General features: G+C 34.8%; 1 long non-coding RNA gene across 1 annotated transcript in view; it reads right to left on the bottom strand.

The window, feature by feature from the left end:
• The window catches only part of LOC141572116 (uncharacterized), a 347,085-nt gene that overhangs the window by 321,392 nt on the left and 574 nt on the right, over positions 1-25,119 (bottom strand). The window lies entirely within an intron of this gene.

The following is a 25,119-nucleotide window of genomic DNA, read 5'->3' as shown; positions in this document are numbered from 1 at the left end:
TAATGGTGAGTGTAAAGTGTCTAAAAGCATGCCCTGTGCATTGTACGCACTCAGACAATAAAGTTGATGTCACGACTATATAAAGGTTTATGCTGAATATTTTTGATGGTTTCCCTAAGTAGTGTTTATAGTTTTTTCTCTTAAATCATATCCATTTCTAATACAAGAAAAAATTCAAGGGGAAATATTTAACGTTAGAGTCCTACATGACTACAGAGCAAAGCAGATGAAAAGATTGGAGAAAAGAAAACATAGAGAGGTTTCTTCATAATTCATACTCCGGAGGAGATAGCTGGTAAACAGTTCTATTAGTTAGCATGCTTAGTTGCAAGTAACAAAAGCTCGATTCAATCTACATTAGGCTAAAAAGAGTGAATTTATTGTCTCCTTAACTTGCACACCAAAAGGGTAGAGTTGGCTATAGGGACACTGAAGCAATGTACTCAGGATTTGTCTGTGTATCACTCTGCTCTGTGTTCTCTATATGAAATTAAGCACCGTCTCAAAAGATTGTCCACTGTGGACAAACACAGCTTTGAGAGTTCCAGGTTTCCACAGTTTTTACAACCACAGAAAGAGAGTCAATAAAACCTATTTTTAGTTTGATGTAGTCCCACTTGTGTATTTCTGCTTTGGCTGTGTTCACTTTTGGTGTCAAATCCAAAAAATCAGTGCCCAGACTAATGTCAAAGACCATACCTCCTGTGTTTTCTTCTAGAAGTTGTATTGTAAAGTCTTACATTAAAGTCTTCAATCCATTTTGAGTTGATTTTTCTGTATGGTGTAAGATAGCCAGTACAGTTTCATTCTTTGGTGTGTGGCTCCCCAGTTTTCCCAATACCATTTATTGAAGAGATTATCTTTTCTCCATATATATTCTTGGTTCCTTTGTCGTAAATTAATTGACCATATATGTATGTGTTTATCCCTGGGCTCTCTATTCTGTTCCAATGATCTCTGTGTTTCTATGTCAATACCATATTGTTTTGATTACTATAGTTTGTAATATAGTTTGAAATCAGAAAATGTGATGACTCCTGCTTTGTTCTGTCTTGAGATTTCTTTGGCTATTTGAATCCTTTTATGGTTCCATACAAATTTCAGGATTGTTCTATTTCTGTGAAAAATTCCATTGGAATTTTGACAGAGATTGCATTGAATCTGTAGATAACTTTTGATAGGATAATCATTTTAACAATATTAATTATTCCAATCCATGAGCATGGAATATCTTTCCATTTATTTGTGTCTTCCCAATTTCTTTCATCAATTTCTTATAGGTTTTAATGTACAGTTCTTTCATTTCAAAGGGACTCTCTATTTGCCCCTTTTGTTGTTAACGTACAGAAATACAACTGATTTGTGTACTCTGATTTTTATATTTTTTGCAAACTGGCTAAATTTATTCATTAGTTCTAACAGTTTTTTCACGGAGATTTTAGGATTTCCTATATAGAACATCAGGTCACCTGCAAACAGAGACTTTTGTTTCTTCTTTTCTGATCTGGAGGTGTTTTATTTATATTTCTTGCCTAATTGCTCTGACTAAAATGCGTATTTTATTGAATAAAAGTGGCTATTGTGAGCACTTTGTCTTATTCCTGATCTTAGAGCAAAAGCTTTCAGCTTTTCACCATAGAGTATATTAGCTCTGGGCTTGTCATATATGGCTTTTATTATGTTGAGGTAATTTCATTTATGACTAGTTTGTTGATAATTTTTATCATGAATGGATGTTAAATATTGTGAATTGTTTTTCTGCATCTATTAAGATGATTATATGATTTTTGTCCTTCATATTATTATGATGTATCACATTGATTGATACATGAATGTTAAACCATCCTTACATCCTTGAAATAAATCACACTTAACCATGGTTATGATTATTTTAATGTTTTAATTGATCCTTTTAATTGTTGAATTCAGTTTGCTAATATTTATTGAGGAAGTTTCCATCTATGTTCATGAGGAATGTTGCCCTGTAATGTTCTCTTCTTATAGTGTCTGTGTCTGGTTTTGGTATCAGGCTAACACTGGCCTCACAAAATGAGTTTGGAAGTGTTCCTTCCTCTTCTATTTTTTTGAAAGAGTTAGAGAAGGATTGGTATCAATTATTCTTCAAATGTTTAGTAGAATTCACCAGTGATGCAGTATGGTCCTCTACTTTTGTTTGTTGGGAAGTTTTTGATTACTAATTCAATCTCCTGACAAGTAATTGGTCTGTTCAGATATTCTATTTCTTCATGATTCAATCTTGATAAATTGTATGTTTCTAGGAATTACTCCATTTCTTCTAGGCTGCCCAATTTGTTGGTGTAATTGTTGGTGTAATTGTCCATGGTACAGTTGACCCTTGAACAATATTGAGGTGGTTAGGAGTGCAGTCCAAAATTCATGTATAATTTTGATTTCCCCAAATTTAAGTTGTTCTTCAGTATCTGCGGAGCACTGATTCCACCAGAACTCCCTGCAGATACCAAAATATATGGATGCTCAAGTCCTCTATTTAAAATGATGTAGATCGATGCATATAGTCGTCTGTATGAATCTGTGGATTCCTAGCTGTGGATCAAAAACAGTTCAGGTATTTACTGAAAAAAATCTGTGTATAAGTGATTCCAGCCTGTTCACACCTGTGTTGTTCAAGGGTTAACTGTAGTCTCATAATTCATTGTATTTCTGTGCAATCAGTTATAATGTCTCTTTCATTTTTTATTTTATTTGAGTCCCCTTTTTTTTTCATGAGTTTAGTTAAATTATTTGTCATCTTTTATTATCTTTAGTTCTTAGTTCCATTGGTCTTTTCTATTGTCTTTTTAGTCTCTATGCCATTTATTTCCACTCTAATCCTTTCTTCTAATAAATTTGAACTTCATTTATTCTTGTTGTTCCAGTTCCTTGAGGTGTCAAGTTAGGGTGTTTATTTCAGGTCTTTTTTATTAAGTAGGTATTTATTGCTATGAACTTTTCTCTGAGAACTGCTTTTTATGAATCACATAAATTTTGGTACATTTTATTTCTGTTTTATTTTTCTCAAGATTTTTTTTTTTTTATTTGATTTCTCCTTTGACCCAGTAGCTGTTCAGTAGCATGTTGTTTAATTTCCACATATTTGTGAAATTTCATTTTCTTGTTGTAATTAATTTCTAGCTTCACAGCACTGTGATTGGAAAACATCCTTAATATAATTGTAATGTTACTAAATTTATTAAGATTTGTTTGTGGTCTAATATAAGTTCTATATTGGAGAATGTTTCATGTGATTTTCAGAAGAATGTGTATTCTGCTGCTGTTGGATGGAATGTTCTGCATATGTCTGTTACGTCCATTTTATCTACCAATGTTTTCATACTGATTTTCTTTCTGGATGATTTAACTATTGATGAAAGTGGGTTATTGAGTTATCCTACCAATATTTATTTCTCTCTATTTGTCCCTTCAGGTCTGTTAACATCTGTCCTTAAGCTATCATCACCATTTTTTTTTCTTTTTGCTCTTCTGATTGGATAAATGTCACTGCCCTGTCTTCCAGTTTGTTTATCCTTTCTTGTACTTAATCTAGTCTGTTTGAACTCCTCTTGAAATTTTCAGTTCATTTATTGTATTCTTCAGCTCTATGATTTCTGTTTGTTATTCTTATGTTTTCTATTATTTGTTGAAGTTATCCCTTTGTTGATGCATCATTATCATAACCCTGGTGAGCATCTTTATGACCATTAATTTTAACTCTTTATCAGGTAAATCACTACTCTTCATTTCATGAAGGCCTTAGTTATTTTTAGGTCATTTTGTTCCCTATGTCCATTTCAGGGGGGGGGGAAAGAAAGTTAATTTTCATCCTTTAGAAAATGGCATTGTCTTTTCTCTTTATTTTCTTGTTTCTGTGTTATAAAACAGAATATTTTAGGTGACCCTTACATTCCTTCTAGGTGTAAAAGTAAATTTTAATATAACATGTTCTTATATATATGTTAAAATATTAAGTTTAATTTTTTTCTAGAATATCTAGTCTTGTCTAAACCCAAATGTATTTCTTTCTATTCTCATTCTGTTTTAGTTTTATTAAAAGTCTTTAGATTAAATGTACAGTATTCTAAAGGTGATTTTGATGTTGTTTGCTTTCTTATTCAACCTACAAATGTTACATTTAACAAAAGATGTATGTTCTTAGTTCAGATTCTAGTCAAATTCAGTGCATCAGTAAAATAATCAGCTTAATTTGGGGATGGGATGTGAGTAATAGATGTATTTAGAAATGAATATATTTACTGAAATAGTGTCACTATTTCTAAAAGTTGTTATTTCTTTCTTGTTTAGTTTATTACTGGTTGTCTTATTAACTTATCACTAACTATTAGTTAATACTATCTTTGATTTTACATTATCATTATTAATCTTATTAATAATACAAAATATATACAGTCCTTAATTTTTGTCAGTATATGCTAAACAGTTTAAATTCTTACAAAACTTTATTTTCCATTTTACAGCTAGAAAAATTGATGCAAAAAATTAAGCATTTTATAGGAAGAAGTATAGGTAACAGTGAAAACCTAAGCCTTAACTATTATATTGTTATGAATTCTTACTATAAATTGTATAAATCCTCATTAAAATCTTTTGCTGAATATATTTACATATATATGTCTTTAGAACTAAGAAAAATAAATAAGAAATCTAATTTTTTGTTTAGAAAAGCTATAAACTATGTGTGTATGTGTGTGCGTATGTGTGTGTGTGTGTGTATCACCTGAATAAATGGAGAGCACTCTCCATAAAATTAGTTTTGCTACAATAATAGGTGTACTATTAAAAACCATGACTCGGTCTTTTAATATAAAATGTTTTACTTTTTGGTAACCTAGTATCTAGATTTTAAGGCTCACAGAGGCATTACATAGGAAAATACAAGCTTCTAGACTTAAAAAGCATCTAGCATTTGCTTGAACTTTATTTTCCCTAAAAATATACATATTAGTGTTCTCTTTAACAATAATATTTACATCTATAAACAAGTATTCTAATGGGGATGGATAAATCAGAAATGAACAGATTGAGTCAACCAGGGTCAGCAAATCTTGCAAGTCATTATCATAAATGTCTGTCAGCAAGCACACATAAAAGTGTAGATGTCACTGCGTGGTTCTTAATACAGAGGCATCTACACCACTATCTCAGTTTCACTGCAGCTGGCACCTCTGACTTCACTTTGCAATGGCAGATATGTGCTGACCTCAGCAAAGGAAAAGGCAAGGTGGAATCAGCATGGAATTGCACAGGGTGCAAATATTACGAGAACATTATTGTTTACAGAGCCTCTATCTGTCAGGAAAGCTCAAGTGATTACATACAAGCTATCTGCCTGGACATACTCTTTGCTTTCCTTTCCCTTGTCTAGTTCAAATTCTCTTTACTTCTGTAAATTGATGCTATGTTTACATACAGAAAATGATCCAGCTGCTGTTTAAAGCAACATATTCCACTTTTGCAAAATGAGGCAAAATAATTCCCATACCATTAATATGCACACAGATATACACACACACATACACTGGGAAAAAAATGACAACAGATTTTGATATCTAGAACAGGTTTTTGTTTGTTTGTTTGTTTGTTTGTTTTTAACGATGTTGTAATCTGAGTCTATTAATGGTTAGTTAGTTGTCTGAAATTATATAAAATATTTGATATACATATATGTTATAGAAAAGTTACACAGTTGATTTCCATAGAAGAAGCCATCTACCCTTCCAAGAGAGCATCCACCGTCCTAAAAGAACAAACTCTACATGCTTTATTTATACATGACCCCAGCCCCATGGCAACAGTTGATGGTATTATGACTGAATTCTGAATCTAAACTGGAGTTTTCAGATTATCTTTCCCAGTAATTTGGAATTAGGATTCAGAGATAGTGAGTGAGTGGCTACAAATTTATATGCTACAAAATGTAACATGATCCCTTATGTACTTTATATAGCCATATTTCACAAATTGAACAGAGAGCTGTTCCACAATATCACAGAAGTAGAGATAAACAAAAGTAGATTTCTGAGTACTTTCCATATTTTAATTGAGTCCCTTTGGTTGAGGTCTGGTTCCATTCCTGTGCTTTAGTTTTGCGAGATACCACAATACATACTTGACGAATTCATCATATCCTTAAGCTGCCTCAGATTATTTCAGTTATGCGCAGTCATAAAATGTGCATCATTTTAAAAAGGTGATTGTGAAAGGCCATTGTTTTGAGTCCATAAGTCATTTTTAAAACTCTAGAAAGAAAAATCTCTGGCTTTGGAGTGTTGTATTATTTCCAGTCAGTTAGGCAATGCCTGGTAGACAGCCTCCTTAGTTGTGCAGAATACAGTGGTTCTCTGGTGTTCCTCTATAGAGGAAATAAGATAAGGCTACACTATGAAAATAAATACATGCTTTTAAAATAAGATATTAAAAATAAACACATTTACTTGGGTAAAAACCATTCTTTGGGAATTAGGACATCTGCATTTCACCATATGTTTGTTGCCACTTTCTGGGCATGAAACAATCAGTTTCACTTCACTTGTCATCCCTGAAACAGATGTTTCAGAATTAAAGGAAAATCCAGTCAATCCAAGCATAGAAGAAGTCAGCATGTCAAAGTGTGAAGATAATGCGGTTTTGAGATAGATCGCTCTAGATTCAAATCCTAAATCCTTCATTAACTATATGTATGAATATCACTGTGAATTATATTTTTTCTCCTATGAAAAATAGCACAAATTAGTCAGTCTGAGAAATTGATTAAATAAGATAGCACTTGTTATGTAGCATGAATGGTGCATGATACAATACATAAGAACATGTTACACAGAGCATGTTAATTCCTTTCTCTTGCACCCACGTTTAACAACCCTTAGACTTAACTCAGAATCTTATGTTAATACACAATCAAGTTAACAAGGCCAGGCAGTGGTGACAGAGGTCCTCACATGTTAATGTTCCCTAATATCCCGTTTCTATAGGCCCCAAGGGTCTTTAAGTTCTATTAACAGCAATGAAGAAGAACCGTTTTATTCATTCTAAAATTAATTTTCATTATGTATCTGTCTAGAATATTCCCTATAACAATAATTTCCAATTATTGATCACTAATTAGGTAGTAAATGCCTAAGCATTATTTGATTTACCGTATTTAGTATTCGTAGCAACACTCTGAGTTAGGTTTTGCTATCCATATCCATACTGTGCTATTGCTATCCATATCCGTACAATGAAATCTGAGGCTTAGAGAAGATACGATTTTTGTACGAGGTCACTGGCCAAAAAGTGTCATTCAAAACCAACTTTGTTTGCTTACAAAGTTAAGTACCTTAGAAAGACATTTTATCCAAATTGCTGCCAAAAAAGCACTTTCTCATAGGGGCTTCTCATGAACACCCTAATTAAAATATCAGTTATCCATTGTCTTTTCCATTACCCTTCTGTGTGTTTCTTTATTGTGTTTTAATTATTTGAAAATATAATCCATATCTGGTTATCTGTCTATTGTCTGTCTTCCTCACTAAAATGTAAGCTAAAAATTTGCAAGAACTATCTTATTCATCACTATAGATACACCACGGCACCTAGAACACTGGTTAACATCATTAGCAACTAAATGGATCTTTGTTAAATAATTAAAATATAGCAAAAGGACTGGTTGACAATATTAAAGCATTTTATGAATACAATGGTGCAATTGATTAAACATTTAATTTTAATATAAATGTAGACCAAATCATAACAAATACACTCTTCATATTACATTGTCTTTTTATATTAACTCTTACAATTCCCTTAGTAGGAACAGGCAAACTGGGGACTTAATTGGTCTCTGACTATTTTCTTTTCTTTTCCTGGTTATATATTATTCATTGGAATGTCTCTTTTTCTATGTTTCAATTCAAATTCTCATTATTTTCTCATTATTTTCAATCTTGTATTTTATAACTGGCCAAATATTAGGGCACATGGATATTTCGATGGTTTTCTCTTGTTGCACACATCTGTCACACAAAAAATAATGTGGAAGAAGTGACTCTCCCATGATGTTATGTATTCTCTTGATACATTATGCAAAATAAATGGATTTCCTGAAAGCTTCTCCTAAGAACATTCTTGCTACAAAACAGCATAGGAGTTATGAATATGTTTTTTTGAACCAGACTGCCACATATCCGTTGATAATTACTTACCTCCCTGTGCCTCATTTTCCTCTTCACTAAAATGAGGATGAGAGCTCCTACCTCATAAAGTTGTTCTAGGGATAAAATCAGTTAATGGAAACAAAATGTTGATAACAGTGCTAGGCAGGTATTGAAATGTTAGTATTGGAAGACAATTCTCCAGAGAACTCTCATGTTTCTGCAAGTCTTGAGAGCAGAGGCACCGACAGTTTTCTTCCAGACAATTTTTTCAAGCATGTTTGTAGAGTGAACAGCTTTGAACTAGAGAGACAGTGTAACCTACCTTACAAAAGGAAGACTTATTTACTGTCTATAAAATAAGGCTAATGTCTCCCTCTGGGGTAAAGTGTCAGCAGTTTTGTTGGTAGTTCATTACAAAAAATGAGTTCCCCTTAGCTTGGATTCCTCATCTGTGATGCAAATATATCCTGTATGCAGATATAGCCTGGCCCTCTTGTTTTCTTGTGGGAATTGGGGCTTGGAGAATAAGTGCAAAAATATATATTTTACTCTGGCTAATAGTAATGCCGTGAACAGGAATCGCTCTTTTGTCTCTGACCCAGGAGTCTCATGCCTTCTCGTAGCATTCATGCTGTCATGGCAATAAACCTTATCAGCACACAAGTAAAATGAAATGTCAGACTCTTCACAGTCAGCAATATTATTAATATTATTTTTCTAGGTTTTATGTAACTTTCTAACATTGAACAAGAAAATAATTTCTGAGATAATTGCAACCTGCATAGTTTTCCTCCATTATTATAAACACATTCCTTTAATTTTTCGAATTTCTACGCTCTTCTGCCACTCACTAAAATATAGCCCTGTTTGGAGAACCAGGTATCAAATAAACTGCTCCTGAAAACAAACTGTTACATGCTAGTTTGTGTTGCTTCACCATTTCCTACAAGCTACATATCAATTACCATACGTTTAGTTCAATTTTGTAATCCTGCAAGTTGAAGTACTTTCAATTAATCAGCAATGTACAGTCTTCTGGGCAACGTTTTTCTTTCTTTGCTGGATGTTTTTCACTCCACTATAATCTCAGTTGCCTTATTTTCTACTTTACAATCTGTCATGCTAATACCACATGGTACTTTATTCAAAATACTTTACCTTCAGGTGTTTTAAATTTTCTGATAAGTAAAATATAGCCAAAGTTGCAGGTTTCTATTCACCATCTGAGTGATGGTGCATAAACAAAGTCAGCAATATTTATATGCTAAGATGTCCTCTGATGTAATTTTTGTTTTCACTCAGTCCTTTATTTCTAGTAAAAGAAAAATCTTAAAACATTTTACAAAATGGTTTAAATCCAAGTCATTTAGTCATTTGCTCATCAGTATTTTATGCTTCACATCAATATTTATAAGCTTATCTCTTATGGTGTTTCCTGTGCAATATGCCGTGATAAAGATTACCATATCCTACAGTTTCAGCAGCAGTTTATTAAACTATTTAGTTAACATAACTCAGCATGTTTAAGGTTTGTGAGCTGTTACTAAAACAAGTGCTTTAAATTCACTAGTTAAGTTTTAAGCTACTTATTAATATTATGCTAATAATACACTAAATATAAAATTATAATAGTTGTTATTATTACTGTATTTATTTTGTTGAATTTGAAATTCAAAAACAAATTAAGAATCTGAATCACTTCATTTTTAAAGATGGAATTGCCCCAATATTAGTTATGGTCAATGTGAAAACCAAAGTTAAAGACTTCAGAATTGTTTTTATTTCCCCACTAACACCACTACTCCTCATACTTTACACAAACAGAAACAGCACGCACATTCTCAACAAACACCACCACAATTCACATGCAAGAGAGACGGAATATGGCTCAGGAAGTAGAAAGTATATGATATTTAATTTAGTTTCTTGGACAGCATGTGTAATCCTCTGCATATTATTACATAAGCCTGACCAATCTGATAGGCCTCATAGGTAGATATTAAACTAAATAAGTGAGTACTTTGAGGATTTCAGAGGTGATTACTGCCTACAAACCTGCTCCACTTGGGAGTTAATTGGCCAAGGTCTTTAACTCTCATTTGGATTTATTTTGATATAAAATATAATAGTTGAAAGCCTGGGTTCTCTATCTCAGGTTTACAAACCGAAAACCATGGTAAGGATCTTGTTATCCCCTCATTAGACTTGGGGTCTCTCTATCGCTTTTCTTCATTCTCTGGACTCACGGCCATGACAGATTTTTGTTATATTTGTTCAGTATTGTAGAATTTTTTTAAAACATGTTTTTAGCCACATAAACTTAACAGTTTGAGCTAACATTTTCTTCTGTAATGATCTGAGTTTACATAAGTGATTACACACACACACACACACACACACACACAATCTACGTATGTATATTTGATGCGACTTATAATAAGAAATACATATTTGGTCTTTGTCCATTTATTGTCCAGAGCTCCTAAAACTCTTGGAATTTCCTAAGTGATAAGAGCTATAAAGGGAGCTTGATATTCACAAGCTCTTTGCAACCATACCTGAGTTTATGTTAATGAGGTGACTTTTGGAATGCACTTTAGGATGGAGGTTGGTTGCCAGGGTAACCAACAATGTGATTAGAGGGTTGAAATTTCATTCCCATTCCCCTGAACTTTGGGGAAGAGAGGGAGATTGACATTCAATCAACTAGGAATGGACGATAATTTAAAAAAGCATGTCTATGAAATGAAGCCTCCATAAAAAAGCCAAAAGGACTGCATTCAGAGATATTCTTAGTCAGCATAGGGAAATTTGGAAAGAGTGGCACACCCAGAGATCATGGAAGCTCCACAGGCCTTCCAATATTCCTTGCCCTATGTATCTCTCCCATCTGGCTATCCCTGAGTTATATCCTTTTATAACGAACCAGCAATCTAGTAAGTAAAATGTTTCTCTGAGTTCTGTGAGTCATTCTAGCTAATTAATCCAGCCCAAGAACGGGAAAATGGGAATCTCCAATCTCTAGCAGGATTGTCAGAAGCACAGGCGATAACCAGGACTTCACATTGGCATCCGAAGTGGAGGTGCAGGCAGTTTTATGGCACTAAGCCCCTAACCTTTGGGACAGGTGAGTGTCCCACAAAGACAGTGTCAGAATTGAGATGAATTGTAGGACACCCAGCTGGGGTTGGGATTACTTGGTGGTAGGGAAAAAACACACATACTAGGTTGAATTTCAATAACTAAGAAATCACTGCTTCACTTTATGATTTTCACATAAAACAAGCCAGTCTCACAAAAAAATAATTTTACATAGTTTTTGAATAAGATGTGAATTTATTAGAATATTGTGGGTAGAAAATATGGGGAGGTTTAGAGAGGCTCCAGCAAGCTGAGGATTTCCCCCCTCACTTTCTCCTTACCTTGTCACTTCTCTCTACCAAACAGGAAAAATAGTATCACTGATTATTTATGAAACTAGGCATTTTTAACATAAACTATTTCATTTAAGTATTCCTAATAACCTTATTGAGTTTATTATAAAATTTTTATAAATGAAGAAGTTGAGTATCAGTGACCTATTATAACTTGACCAAGGATTTCAAGGCAGAAATAGGATTCTATATATATTGTGCCTGTCTGAATTTAGAAACCATGATATATCAATAGTCAAAAACTGGGGAATATTTTTATTACAATATATTGCCATGCAAGGTTTCCCAAGGAGAATTTCAATTTTTATTCTGACTTCCTAAACTAACAAACAAAAGAAAAAGTGAAGTAATTCCCCAGAAATTAAGAATGGATAAAGCAGAAATGGGTATGATATCAAACATTCTGGATATTTCTCATTTAAATGAATTAAAACTATACATCAGTATTCCTGTTTTCATATTTAGATAAATTCTGTCTCTAGATTTAGACAGGCTGGGCTTCTGCCATGACTCTCACATACTAGTTATGTGACCTAAAACTAATTACTTTAAAACTCTTTAATCTCAATAGTTCCATATTTGTAAAATGGGACTAGGAGTTGTTTGTCTTCACTGAGATGTGCTGAAAATTAAATGAGATGTGTGTGAATTGCTGGCATAGTGCTTCTCCCAAAATAAATAATACATTCCATTTACTGATATTTTGCTGCATATTAAAACTATTATTATTTTATTAATCCATCATCATTATTACTAAAGCAAGGGAAAGAGCATTTTAACGACTACTTTGAGCATTCTGTGGAAGGCATACACTTTGTTTTAAATAGGGTCCCTTGTAAAACCCTCTAGTAATATAGTCCTTTCAGAGGAGGTGGGGCTGATTCAAACTTTTAGACTGAATTCTCTCTTGTGATTCTTGAATCTTGCTTTATTCTTCTAGTATGAAAAATTGTGTATGACTCCTAGTATCTTAGTCTCCCATAAATTGTTGTTTCATTATTAGCATCATTTTAGAGGTGGTCTGTACAATTTAGTAGTACATATGATAGAGAAGTTTTTTTTTTTTTTTAAGATTCTTTTTGTTTTGTCTTTATTAACTTAAGGAAACTTTTCCATCCCACTTATATATTGATCATTTAAAAACTACAAAATAATATGTAAAGGTAGAAGGCAAAAGAAACAGCCTATATTCATAACACTCAGAGATAAATATTATTAACATTTGGTTTTATTTCCTTCTAGAGTTATTGCTCTACATTTTATACAATTATTATAATAAATATAAAATATGTACAGGCTGCTTTCTTTTTAAAATTTAGTAAGTTTAGTATTTAGTATATGCAAAGTCCTAAGTACTTAAATACATATTATATACATAGAGTACCTAATCGATTATTTTAACAATTTTTATTAGGAGAACATAGAGAAAAGTGAATAAAACATGTATGTACAGTTCAAATAAAATCTATAAATTCACCATCAATTTAACTACTACTCAGATGAAGAAGCAGAATATTGTCCTTCCACCAGAAACTTGATTGAGTACCTCTCCCTCATCAAATCCTTCTTAATTCCCTCTCCCAGAGATACCCCTTATCTTTAGTTTGTGCTAGCCACTTCCTTGACTTTCCTTATGTTTTTATTTCCTTATGTATATGCAATAAGAACAGTATGAAAAATGGAGAATGATCCGCAATTTTTCCTTTCTTACAAGCTAACAAGTTAGAGTGCCATAATTTCATGGATGCTGGTAAAAAGCATGATTTCTGTGTCAGACAAAGTGTAATTTACTAATCACAGTAACAGCAGTAGTCAGAAAATTTGTATGTGTATAACTTTCCCAAGTTCCCTTTCCCAAAAGGGGAATTTGAAGAGGGCCAGATTACATCCACACATGCAGTAGAGCACATTACAGGAGAGGAGCTCTAAGCTTAAAGAACTTACATTTGTTAAAATGGGTAGCAATTAGGCTTAGATTTAGCCCCAGAACACATTATGTTTAATAGATGGTGCACTAAAGAAAGCTACCTTTTGTCACAGGATAGGGATGTAGTGGGGATTGTGTCTCTTTTAAGTCTGTTTACTATATAAAAACCCTTGAAAATGTAGCCTACACCAAACGCAATCAGTGCCTTTGATCAAGTCCTTCAGAAAAACATGAGACACGTATAAAGAACTGTCATACAACAGCGAGAACCATTTGTTGAAAAATCAGTCTTATCTTTAATTTCTTGCAAGTATATGCCTCTGCCATATATCAAACATCCATATACATTTGCATATATTTCTGGACCACTTTTGTGCTATTGTTGTATTTATCTATCCCATAGCATCACCACACTACTTAACTATTATGCCTTTTTTTAAAATAAAGACTTATTTTTAAGTTTTTGTTTGTTTTAAGAGTTATTTATTACATATTACAAGGTAACATATTTATTTCACCATTCTTGCATTTAACTTTTTTTAGGACTTTAGAGAAGTTTTAGGATTAAAACAAAATTGAGAGGAAGGTACACAGATTTCCCTTATACCCTCTGTCTCCACGCAGGTACAGTCTCCCCCAGTTATCAATGTCACTCACCAGCATAGTGCCAAAATTCAAGGAAATTCTCGGAAAACACAAAAACGAAAAACCGAGATTGACAGGGGTATGTTAAAGATCCACTTAAAGACCTCCCAATGTCCAAAGCTCAAACAATATGAGCAATAAAATAAAGTAATCCAAACTATAAAATAATTACCCATGTGCCCATAATAATATAAACAAAAGAAAATGATTGAATAAATAAATAAGTAAATCAGAGGAATTACAAATATTTTATATAGATATTCCACCTTCAAGAAAAGGGAACACAACCCCTCATTCTTTATGTGTGTGCTGGACAAAGTAACGAGAGAGAGAGAGAGAGAAAGAGAGAGAGAGAGAGAGACTTTATAGTGGAGAAAACTGAAAAAAAAAACAAAACCACTTTTTCCAGGTGTTCAAGGTCAACATCAACAGTAATAAATTATCTTGATAGCATGTGTCCTTGACATGGTGTAATGAAAATGCAACTTTGTCTATAAAGTCTTTTTGTCTTAAAAATTTATAATCCTAGTCTAACCATAAAAAGACATCAAATAAATTCCAACAGGAGAGCATTCTATAGAGCATTCTAGTATATTTCATCAGTACTTTTTAAAACTCACCAGGTCATCAAAAACAAGGAAAATCTGAGAAACTGTCATAGCCAAGAAGACCCTTAGATATGACAACTAAACGTAATGTGGATCCTAGCTGGGAACCTGGAATAGAAGAAGGACATTAGGTAGAAACTAAATAAATCTAAATGAAGTATGGAGTTTAATAAAAGTGCAACAACAGTGATTCATTAATGATAACAAATGTACTAGTACTAATGTAAGGTGTTAATATAAGGGAAACTGTACAATCTTATCGTTTTTTTCTGTAAATACAAACTGTTATAACAATAAGTTTTATTATCAAACAAGATTTATAGTTTTAACACGTAATGTCCTTTAATAATTCATTAGAAAAGGAAAACAAAAAATTTTAAATTTATGTATAATATGTGCATCTATCTATATCCATTAATGAGCTTATGAATAGATCTTAGCAGAATTAGTAATCAAAGAAATATTAATTAAAACTAAAGCAAGACTATTAATTGATTATCAAATCAGAAAAACAGACAACCAACTTATATCTGCTAGTAGGAAAGTAAAGAGAAACAATTTTTTAGTGAACAATTTTCTACTATATCCAAAGCTTATCATTTAGGCTTGTGCCATTGGACCCAGATAGCATAATTCTAGTAATGCTTTTTAAGGATCCATATTAATTTATTTCTTTGTAAAGATTTAGCACTAAATTTTAAACTAAAACTAAATTTGATGATTGATTGTTTCAAAATAACAAGAAATAAAATAACCTAAATATTCCAATAGGAGATGTGTTAATAAATTATAGCTACACAATTGCACATAGCTACACAACAAAATATTATTCTGGAATTAAACATAATGTTTAGAAGTATATTAATGACTTGAAAAGTTGGCTAAATTAAAAACTTTTAAATATTAAAAAACGCATTTATAGTATGAACTCAATATTATAAATTCATATAGATATAAGGTCTTGTCAATCTCTAAAATGGCTATCAGAGAGATCTTGCCTCGTGATGTTCGGAATGTCCTCCCACACTGAATGACAGACTGTACAACAATTTGCATATGACAGTATTATGGTGCATAACTTCCAAGGCTAGGTCATAAAGGAGGAGAGAACCAGATCCTGTAGCCTGCAGACTGTATTAAGGATTTGGTTATTTTTCCCAGGATAAGTGAAGCCAGAAAAGAGTGTAAGAAGAGAGGTGATATGATAATTTCAGTGTTTTAGAAAAATTACTCTGAAATATTAGGTTGTAGGTGAGCAAAAAGGAATGTTGGAGAACACTTAAGTTATTTAATCAAGAGAGAATCATCATTTTATGGTGAGCAGAGATAAAGAATTTTCAATTACATTTTGCTGATAAATGACAAACAATGACAAAACTTTATTAAGTATTTATTCTTCTAAATAAAAAATATAGGCTCAATAAAATAATCTTGAATAATATTTTGATTTCAAATATATTTCAAATAATTTTGAGATATGGTAATGGTCTTAATGATAAAAACTCCAATGTTGACAAATTTATTATACTTAAAAAAAATAAAGAGAAAAGAACACATTTCAAATGATATTGAAAAAAATTAGGTTGATTGACTTATAACTTCATGCTTTACATTGCAGCCATGATCAACAAATATTTTTAAATAAAAGTAAGCACTTCTGTTTTTAATATTCACTTTGTTTTCTAAAGTAAGATATATATATAATAAACAAACACATCAAATAGTATAAAAATGAGATAATAAAAATACTTCTTTTGGCAAATAAGTTCTCAGTGAATGTTTGTGGTGGGTTTTATATTATGTTTTTTTTCATACATCATATCTGTTTTGCTTTAAACAGTGATAATAGTGCCCCAGGTCACAAGATAATTTGGAGAAATTACTAATCATCTAGAAAAAAAATGGTTTTGAAACACATATATTTGTGAGGTGGAATCATGATAAACATAAGTAGCAATTATTTGAGAACATGATAAATGTTAACCTATCATCATTCCATACTGCTGCCTCCATTTTGCAAAGAAAAAAAAATGTGTGGAAATTAGAAAATCAGTTATAATGAAATAAAGTTGGTTTCAGTCTCCAAAGCCATGTGATCCTGCACTGAAAAATAACACACTCATTATATATGAATAATCCAGATAAATTAGTCATTTGAGAATGCCAAAATTGGATTCTGAATGGAGATATGACCAACAGAAAAAGCATTTGGCAAAAAATGAGCTAATCAGACTATCAGAAATATTGCTACTGTCTGGCCACAACCCTTCTCTCCTTTCTCAGAGGAGTCAGAACTAAATGTCATTAAAAGTTCCTGATAGCATCTGGACTTGCTTTTTGGGTAATGGAAAATTAGATCACAAATGATCACAGATAAATCTTACCTTATAAATCCAATTAAAACTGACAAATAAGTGTAAGTGTAGCCCCTAGATTATAATTACAGAAACAGAACATAATTTTATTTGTTCTAAGACACGATTATTTACATGCCTCATGTAGAAATTGTGGGGTGGCGGGCAAATATTCTTTAGACTATAGACTTGCCTCAATTAAAAAATTATTTGCATGAGTTCCGTTAAAATGTTCTTTAAACCAGTCCCAGTCTCTTAAAGATCTAGCATTATTAAAAAGTGTGTTTGTGCACATGCACTTGCAATAAGGAAGTATATGCACCAAGAGAAAAGGAAAGCATTTACTCTCCTAACAAAATTACATGTCTAGAAAAATTCTGTAAATCTGGCTTTGACTTGGTGTCCATTATTTATGCTCTAATCATGCGTAGAGATGCTATGAGATGGGGATGAGTACAAATCCCCATCTCATAGTCCAAATAAATTCCTCCCTTAAATTCTAAGAAAAGAAAATAATTGAGCTTACATGTCTCTTATATTGAGAGATGTATTTTTAAAACTATAATATTAAAATAATAAAACAGCAACTAATTGCATGGGCAGCTCACATCCAGTCATCACATCCAGAGGAACTGAAAGATGCAAAGTAAGGATTGAGTGCACAGGGGGCCTGAGATGGCATGTGATCGGGTAGGATTAACCCACACTATTCAGTCAGTAAACATACACAGTCCATCAGATTATTCTGGAAGGAACATAACAGATTACGTATTATTCCAATCCTTCTGCCTTTCAAGCACTGGAATAGAGTCCAAGGAAGACTGTCTTTGATCCTTCACCACCTAATGGCTAAAAACTTAATAAAAATTAAGGTCTCCTGTCCTCTATTTCATTTTTCACTCCAGTTATAATTATTATTTAACTTGAAAATTCTGATTTAAAATTAGTTCCGTCAATAACAAATTTGACCTTTTCTTCATTTTTAACCATGAGGTCTTCCCACTATATGTAACCATACTTACATCTACTTACATAGCCCTGAAGTTTTCTGATTGACATAGACAATCAACAATAGTGACAGAAACATAAATACAAAGTGATAGAAACACAGCCATTTCAATGGTATCATATAAACACAGCCTGGGTGTTTTGAAATATTTATTGGGTCAGTGAAGATCTGTGATTAAGAAGGTTTGTTATACACTAAAGTTTTCTTTCTTAAATGTTTATATTTCCCTAGCGGACATCCGTTAAATTATATTCTGCAGTCGTAATGAACAAGCCTAGTTCAAGTAACACTCTGAGATAGAAGAGATGAAAACCTAGGTTGAGCTTACTAGAAAAATCGAATTTATAATAAAACCAGTTAATGGTGTTATGTATTCGGAAAGATGGATTAGACATAATTTTCCCTATTCTTCCCACTAAGTTCCCTAAAAACACTGACATTATATACCAAACAAACATAAGATGACTCTGAAAGGTGGGGAAACGAAGGCAGACTGGCTGGGAACCTGAGGGCCTGAGGAACGACATAGTTGTGTGTTTCCTGGGTTTTCCTTTTGCTTCGTGTATTATGCCAGACCTCCTGCTAGAGAAGCTGGTGACTCAGAAATGCCAACAAACATAGACAAAAAAATATCCCAAACAAAAGCCTGCTCTTTCTAGACAAAGTACCAGAAAAGGGGCAGCCTAGCAAGAAGAAAGCTTTTAGACAATAATTGTTCTTGTCCAGCCAAATATCACCAAAAAACAAAACAAAACAAAAAACCGGGCCGCCTCATCCCACCTTTGCCAGCAAAGGCTCATGAAGAGATTAGACTTCTACTCCCACCAGGCTGCACAAATCTCCTTCTCTGCCAAGTTTAGGGTGGTGGGCAGTGTGGTGGAATTAAAAAAGGTTGAGATGAGGAGCTGAGATTTTCATCCCCACCAGGCAGTAATTACACACTGGTAAGAGGAGGCCTAGTGGAAAGTCAGAAGTTTCATTACCACTCTTAAGTAAGGAGGCCACTCCTCCCACTATGGTGTCAGTGGAGGCCATGTATGGAGTAGTAACAAGGTACCGCCTTCCTGACTGGAAGTCAGGATAGTATCAGTGGACACCTAGTGGGAAACCTGTATTTCCATACAAGCCCACGAATAACACAGAGCGCCCCACCCTGCGGGTGGGAACACAGACTTCTACTCTGATCTAGTACTAAAAAGGTGGTATCCCTGTTCCCCAGCAGAAAGGTGTGAGGGGAAGGCTACTAAAACAGATGATTTAAATAATTTCCAGTCTCACAAGATAATACCCAAATAATCAATTTTCAATAAAAAATAATTTATCATACCATAAACCAGTAAAATTCCAATTTGAATAAGAAAAATAAATCAACAGAAGTCAACACCAAGATGACACAGATTTTAGAATTATCTGAAAAGGGTTTTAGTTATAGCAGCTGTCATAAAGATGTTTCAATGACCATGAAGAACATGCAGAAAACAAATGGGAAAAAAAGTTTAAACAAAGAAGCAGAGTCTCAACAAAGAGTATCATATAAAAAAAAAAAAAAAAAAAAAAAAAAAAAAAAAAAAAAGAGTAAAGAAGTAACAAAATTTCAGAACAGAAAAATACAATAATCAAAGATAAAAACTCAGAGAATGTGCTCAACAGCAGAGTGGAGAAGACACTAGGGAATCAGTAAACTCAAAGATAGAATAAAAATTTCAGTGTCTGAACAACAGAGGGAAAATAAAATAGACTAGAAAACAAAAAACAAAAAACAGATCCTTAGGGACTTGTGGCACTATAACAAAAGACCTTACATTTACACCACTGGAGTCTCAGAAACAAAGGATAAAGAGGGTGGGACTGAAAACTTATATGAAGAACTATTGACTAATAATGTCCCAGATACGCTGGCTAAGCCTCTCACACAAGCTGCACTTCAGGGAGAAGCCTGCACTAAGCTGCCTGACTCCTACACTTCATTGCCTGCCTGCACTATGTTCCTACCTGGTGAGCCAGACCTTATAAAGGAGTTTCTGGAATTGTATTTCAACCAATAGGACTGAGACTTCTTTCATCCAGTTGGAGCTGTACAGCTAAATCCCACATCAGCATCTTCACTAACCAATCAGAGTGACTCTATTCTGACCAATCAGGACAGTGCTTTTTTGTATCAAACTGTGAGGATTTAGAATCCTCATTTGCATGAAAATGGACCAATCAAGGGCCAGGGGCTTCTTACTTTTCTCTATATAAGTCAGAGAGTGTGCTTCACCTTTCCACCAAAGACTGAAGACTGTCTTCCTGGCTGGGGCTGAAACACTGAAGATGTCTCAGTGGACTAGACAGGAGTGGAGCAGAGCAGATCAGAGCAGTCAGGAGGCGTGAACTGGAAGAGGGCAGAGCAGAGCAGACCAGACCAGACCAGACTGGAGGAGCAGAGCACAGCTGTCTAGCTGGAGAGGCAACTCGCCAGAGGGAGGACTTCCCTGAGGGCAGCCTAGCCCCAGGCCTGCCTCGCCCCATGGCTGCCTCACAGCCATGCTGTTCCATAGCCATGCTGTCTCATAATTGAGCTGTAACACTATTGAGCTGTTCCACAGCTATGCTGATCTCTAGCTGTGCTGTATCACAATTGAACTGTTTGCACCGAATCAAGTTTCCTTCTTTACTGCACCCCAAATTGGGGATTTTTGTTGGTGTTGAATAGACACCAACAGACATTGGTTAACAGATCTTAACAGATACCTTATCAAAGAAGACGTACAGATGAAGGTGAAAATATGCATATGAAAAGATGTTCCACATCATACGTCATCGGGGAAATGTAGATGAAAACAAAATACTATACACCTATTAGAATGGCCAAAATCCAGAACACTGACAACTCCAAATGCTGGTGAAGAGGTAGAACAACAAGACTTCTCATACATTGCTGATGGAAATGCAAAATGGTAGCTGCTTTGGAAGACAGTTTGGCAGTTTCTTACAAAAGAAAACATACTCTTAGCGTATTATCCAGCATCACACTCCTTGGTATTTAGCCAAAGGAGTTGAAAACTTATGTCCACATAAGTTTATACCAACTTTGGATGTTTATACCAACTCTATTCATAATTGCCAACACTTAGAAACAACCACAATGTCTCTTAGTAGGTGAATGAATAAACTGGTATATCGAGACAATGGAATATAATTCAGTGCTAAAAAGAAATGAGCAATCAAGCCAGGAAAAGGCATGACAGAAACTTAAATGCACGTTACTAATTAAAAGAAGTCAATCCGAAATGACCGTATACTGCATGATTGAACCATTCGGCATTGTGGGAAAAGAAAAATTATGGAGACACATAAAAGATCAGGGGCTACCAGGGGAGAGATGAAGAGGCAGAGCTCAGAGGATGTTTAGAGTGACACTGTGTTTCCCCGAAAATAAGACCTAACTGGAAAATAAGCCCTAGCATGATTTTTCAGGATGATATCCTCTGAACATAAGCCCTAAAGTGCCTTTTGGAGCAAAAATTAATATAAGACCTGTTCTTATTTTCAGGGAAACATAGTAATACTCTGTACATATATTATAATGATAGCTATATGTTCATGCTTTATTCAATAGCCATTTCCTGAATGCATACCCTGTATCTGTTCACTATATAAAGAATACAAAGATTTAAATTAGTTCTTGCCAAAAAGAAGCTTACCATCTACTTACAGTTTTATTTAAACAACCACAAAATGAGAATTTCTATTGAAAATGAGGACTAGCACTTGAACTATGGCTTAAATAAAGGAGTTCCCACAGAGATATCATAGAAAGATATTTATGGGCAGCCATTTAAAAAAAATCACATAGCAGAGAAATGTAGAAATTTAATTGATGAGCAGGAAGATCTACTTTTGTAGTTATGGAATTTAAATAAAATATTTCTGACTACAAATTTGCTTTCTTATTTTATTTAAAAAGCACAAGATGATATATAGTTTAGGAGTGTAATTTATAATGGAGTGTTTCTCAACCTGGAGTGATTTTTGCCCTCCCTCCCCTAATGCAGAGGACAATTTAACAATGTCTGGAGAAATTTTGGTTATCACAGCTATTGGCATCTACTGGTGCTATTGCCATTTGGTAAGTAGAGGCCTGAGGCGCTGCTAAACATGTTCCAATGCACAAGGCAGTCCCCAAAATAAAGAATTACCTGTCCCCAAATGTTAAATGTGCCTAGGTTGAGAAACCTTCCTATAAAGGAAGATTTTCCCACACCCCCCTAACAAATTTCCTGAACTTGTAAGTCTCACAGTAATCGGCAAGTCACCACTACAGGTCAGTTTAAGTTGATAAGGTGCTATAAGCTTCAACCAGCTGAATTCAAATAGAGAATCAATTACTGCCCAAGTTAGGGCCTGTTTATAAGGGGTCCCAGACCAACTCTTTCAGGAATTAACAGTATTTTCATTAGCTCTTTCCATTAGGTCTTGGGTCCTGTTTTGCCTAAAATTTCCCACGCCTAGACAGTAACAGCATGAAAGATGTATCTGGGTTTATTCAGTATCAGAAAAGAAATGTTAATTGATGTTTTAATGTTTCCCTGATAATCTCATTTACACTGTGGAATAAAACTCAAGCTTATTAAAATAAGGAAGCTTCTAAAGCTTTATTACCTTTCCAACACCCCTGAGGTCATAGGGCATGAAAATCAGGGGTGTAAACCCATCTACATAAAGGGCATAATCAGTTATCACAATCAGGTTCTAGCTTTGTCCTTCCAAACTAACTCCATACTGGTTATCACATTCGTTCAAATATTAGAAGTCGGGCTTGAAAACAAAATAAAGGCCCAGGGCTCAAAAGAAAGTAGTAATTCAGTCCAGTGTCAGTTTCTAAAAAACTCTGACCAAGGGAGTTTTCCATTACACCCACTGCAACCCTCACCACCTAAAAAGCTCAAACAATGCTGTTAACTATTCTTGATACTTTAAAACAAATTTTACTAAGGAACTATATGCTATCTGAGCTGGGAGGCTTCCTTTTGTTTCATTTTGTTGTTTGTTTTCTGGTTACCCCCCCCCTCCCCGAGAGAGTCAAGCAAGATTGCTTGCTAGGACGTACGTAAGCCTCTGCTGGGAAGAAAACTAGGACTTCAAAAGGGAATAGTGGGAACCCTGTAAAATCCTCTCAGATATATGCCCTCCGAAAAGTTGAGGAGAAAAGAAAGTCATAAAAGCCTTTAAAATCATTTTCCTCCCCAGTCAGAAGGATAGCAAAAGAATGAAATGCATAGTAATAGGGGCTGCCCATGTATATGTAAATACTATCTCCAATAGTCCAGGTATCTATAAACTAGGTTTAGTTATTGCTTCCTTTGGATGGGTTTTGTGAGAGTTAAGTGCTTTGTGATCAGTGAATGGAAGTTGAGATAAAAAAACAACAACACACACACCTAGAAAAAACGAAAATAAACTCTTTGCCTTTAAATATAAGCGGTTCCAGATTCCTTTTACAAGCCTGAAAGGTTGTTGTACATATTAAATCTGCTGCATAGCTCCATCCCCGGTCACAGAAATCCCTCTTCTCCATCCCCCGCCCCCTGAAGATGCCAGATCTCTGGGAAACAGCAGTTACAAAAGGATGCTTTTCATAGCTTGTACTAGAAAACGCTGGCACCCCATCCTGCATAAAATAGCACTAAACTGAGTCAAAATGCCAGAAGCTGTGCCTTCTGCCTCTCTTCAATGGGACCTAGATCATTTCTAGAGCAAATTCTAAATGATACTGCACAGTTTGCCCATGTACATGGCATGTCGATTTTTCTAATCCCCTGCTTGCCCCAGATAATTTTAAGCTTTATCCATCAGTGTACCACGCAAGAAAGAAAAAAAAAAAAACACAGTTAACGAGATGACAGTGTTATCTAGGTATTTGGCATCAATATTAGCAGGAGTCTGTCATTTGACAATTATTTTCGTAGCACGCCAGACGGTAAAGAAAATGTTTTCATTCATCCGCAAATGACTAACATTTTATTGATGTTTCAAAATGCGGTTGAATACTATTGCACTCTCAATTTCCCAGCCGGGTTTGAGAGTTAGTCGTGAATACTAATAACATCAGTAACTCCTTCTGCAAACATCCGTTAATTGCTGAGCTTGGAGTGTCAGTTTAGCAGGGAGGTGATGCTGGTTAAGGGCTCCTCGATCAGTCAATCTGGTGGTCACAGGTGATGGGAACCCTTCCCTTTCCCCACATATCCTCATGCACAGCGATAAAAATCACTCTGAGCACCGCGACCGCCAAGCAAAACGACTCCCTGCCTGCCTCGTAAAGAGCTCAGTCTGGGGAGGCAGCCGGATGCTGACCCCTGCAGAGATTATTGCTGCTGCGCGCTTTGCCAAAGGAACCTGCTAGCATTACGGGAAAGGAGTTAGGGATGTGCGAGGTTTGGCTGTGTTTATTTCCGCCAAGGGAATAAGGACTGGGGTCAAGGCGAGGGAACCTTTAAAGACTGCTTAAGGCGGAATGGGGTGGAGGGAGGCAAGAATGAGTGGGGGGCAGTGAGCATATTTAAATTACTGTACTTGTTTCTCCCCTTCACTTCCCCGCTCCGCTCCCCAAACTCCTCACTGAACGAGATTGATTGGCGTAACTGCTAGACTGCAGCCTAGGTTCTCGCATTGATTTGCAAATGGCCCGGAATAGCTAACGGTTCTTGAATCTGGAAATGAGTTCAAGAAGAGAATAAGCGGAAAATGCAGGGTGCGGCCCAAGCCCCAGCACCCTACTCCGCGTGGGCCGGGACAGCCGCTCGCAACGCGGGGCAGCGGCTACCAGGCTGTGGCGCGGGAAGCGGGATAGCGGTTCTGCGCCGCAGACTAAGAAGTCGGGTCCAGCCTTCCAACCTGGTTTGGAGGCTGTGTATATGTCGTATATATAACCGTGACTCATTAAACCCGATCACTCGACCCTGCCTGCATACGGATGCGCCGATCAT

This window comes from Rhinolophus sinicus, chromosome 14 (genome assembly GCF_057876585.1).
Source record: "Rhinolophus sinicus isolate RSI-liver-muscle chromosome 14, RSI-T2T, whole genome shotgun sequence".
NCBI lineage: Eukaryota > Metazoa > Chordata > Mammalia > Chiroptera > Rhinolophidae > Rhinolophus > Rhinolophus sinicus.
Note: the sequence above shows the minus strand (reverse complement) of the source record. Positions and strands in the feature narration are given on the sequence as shown.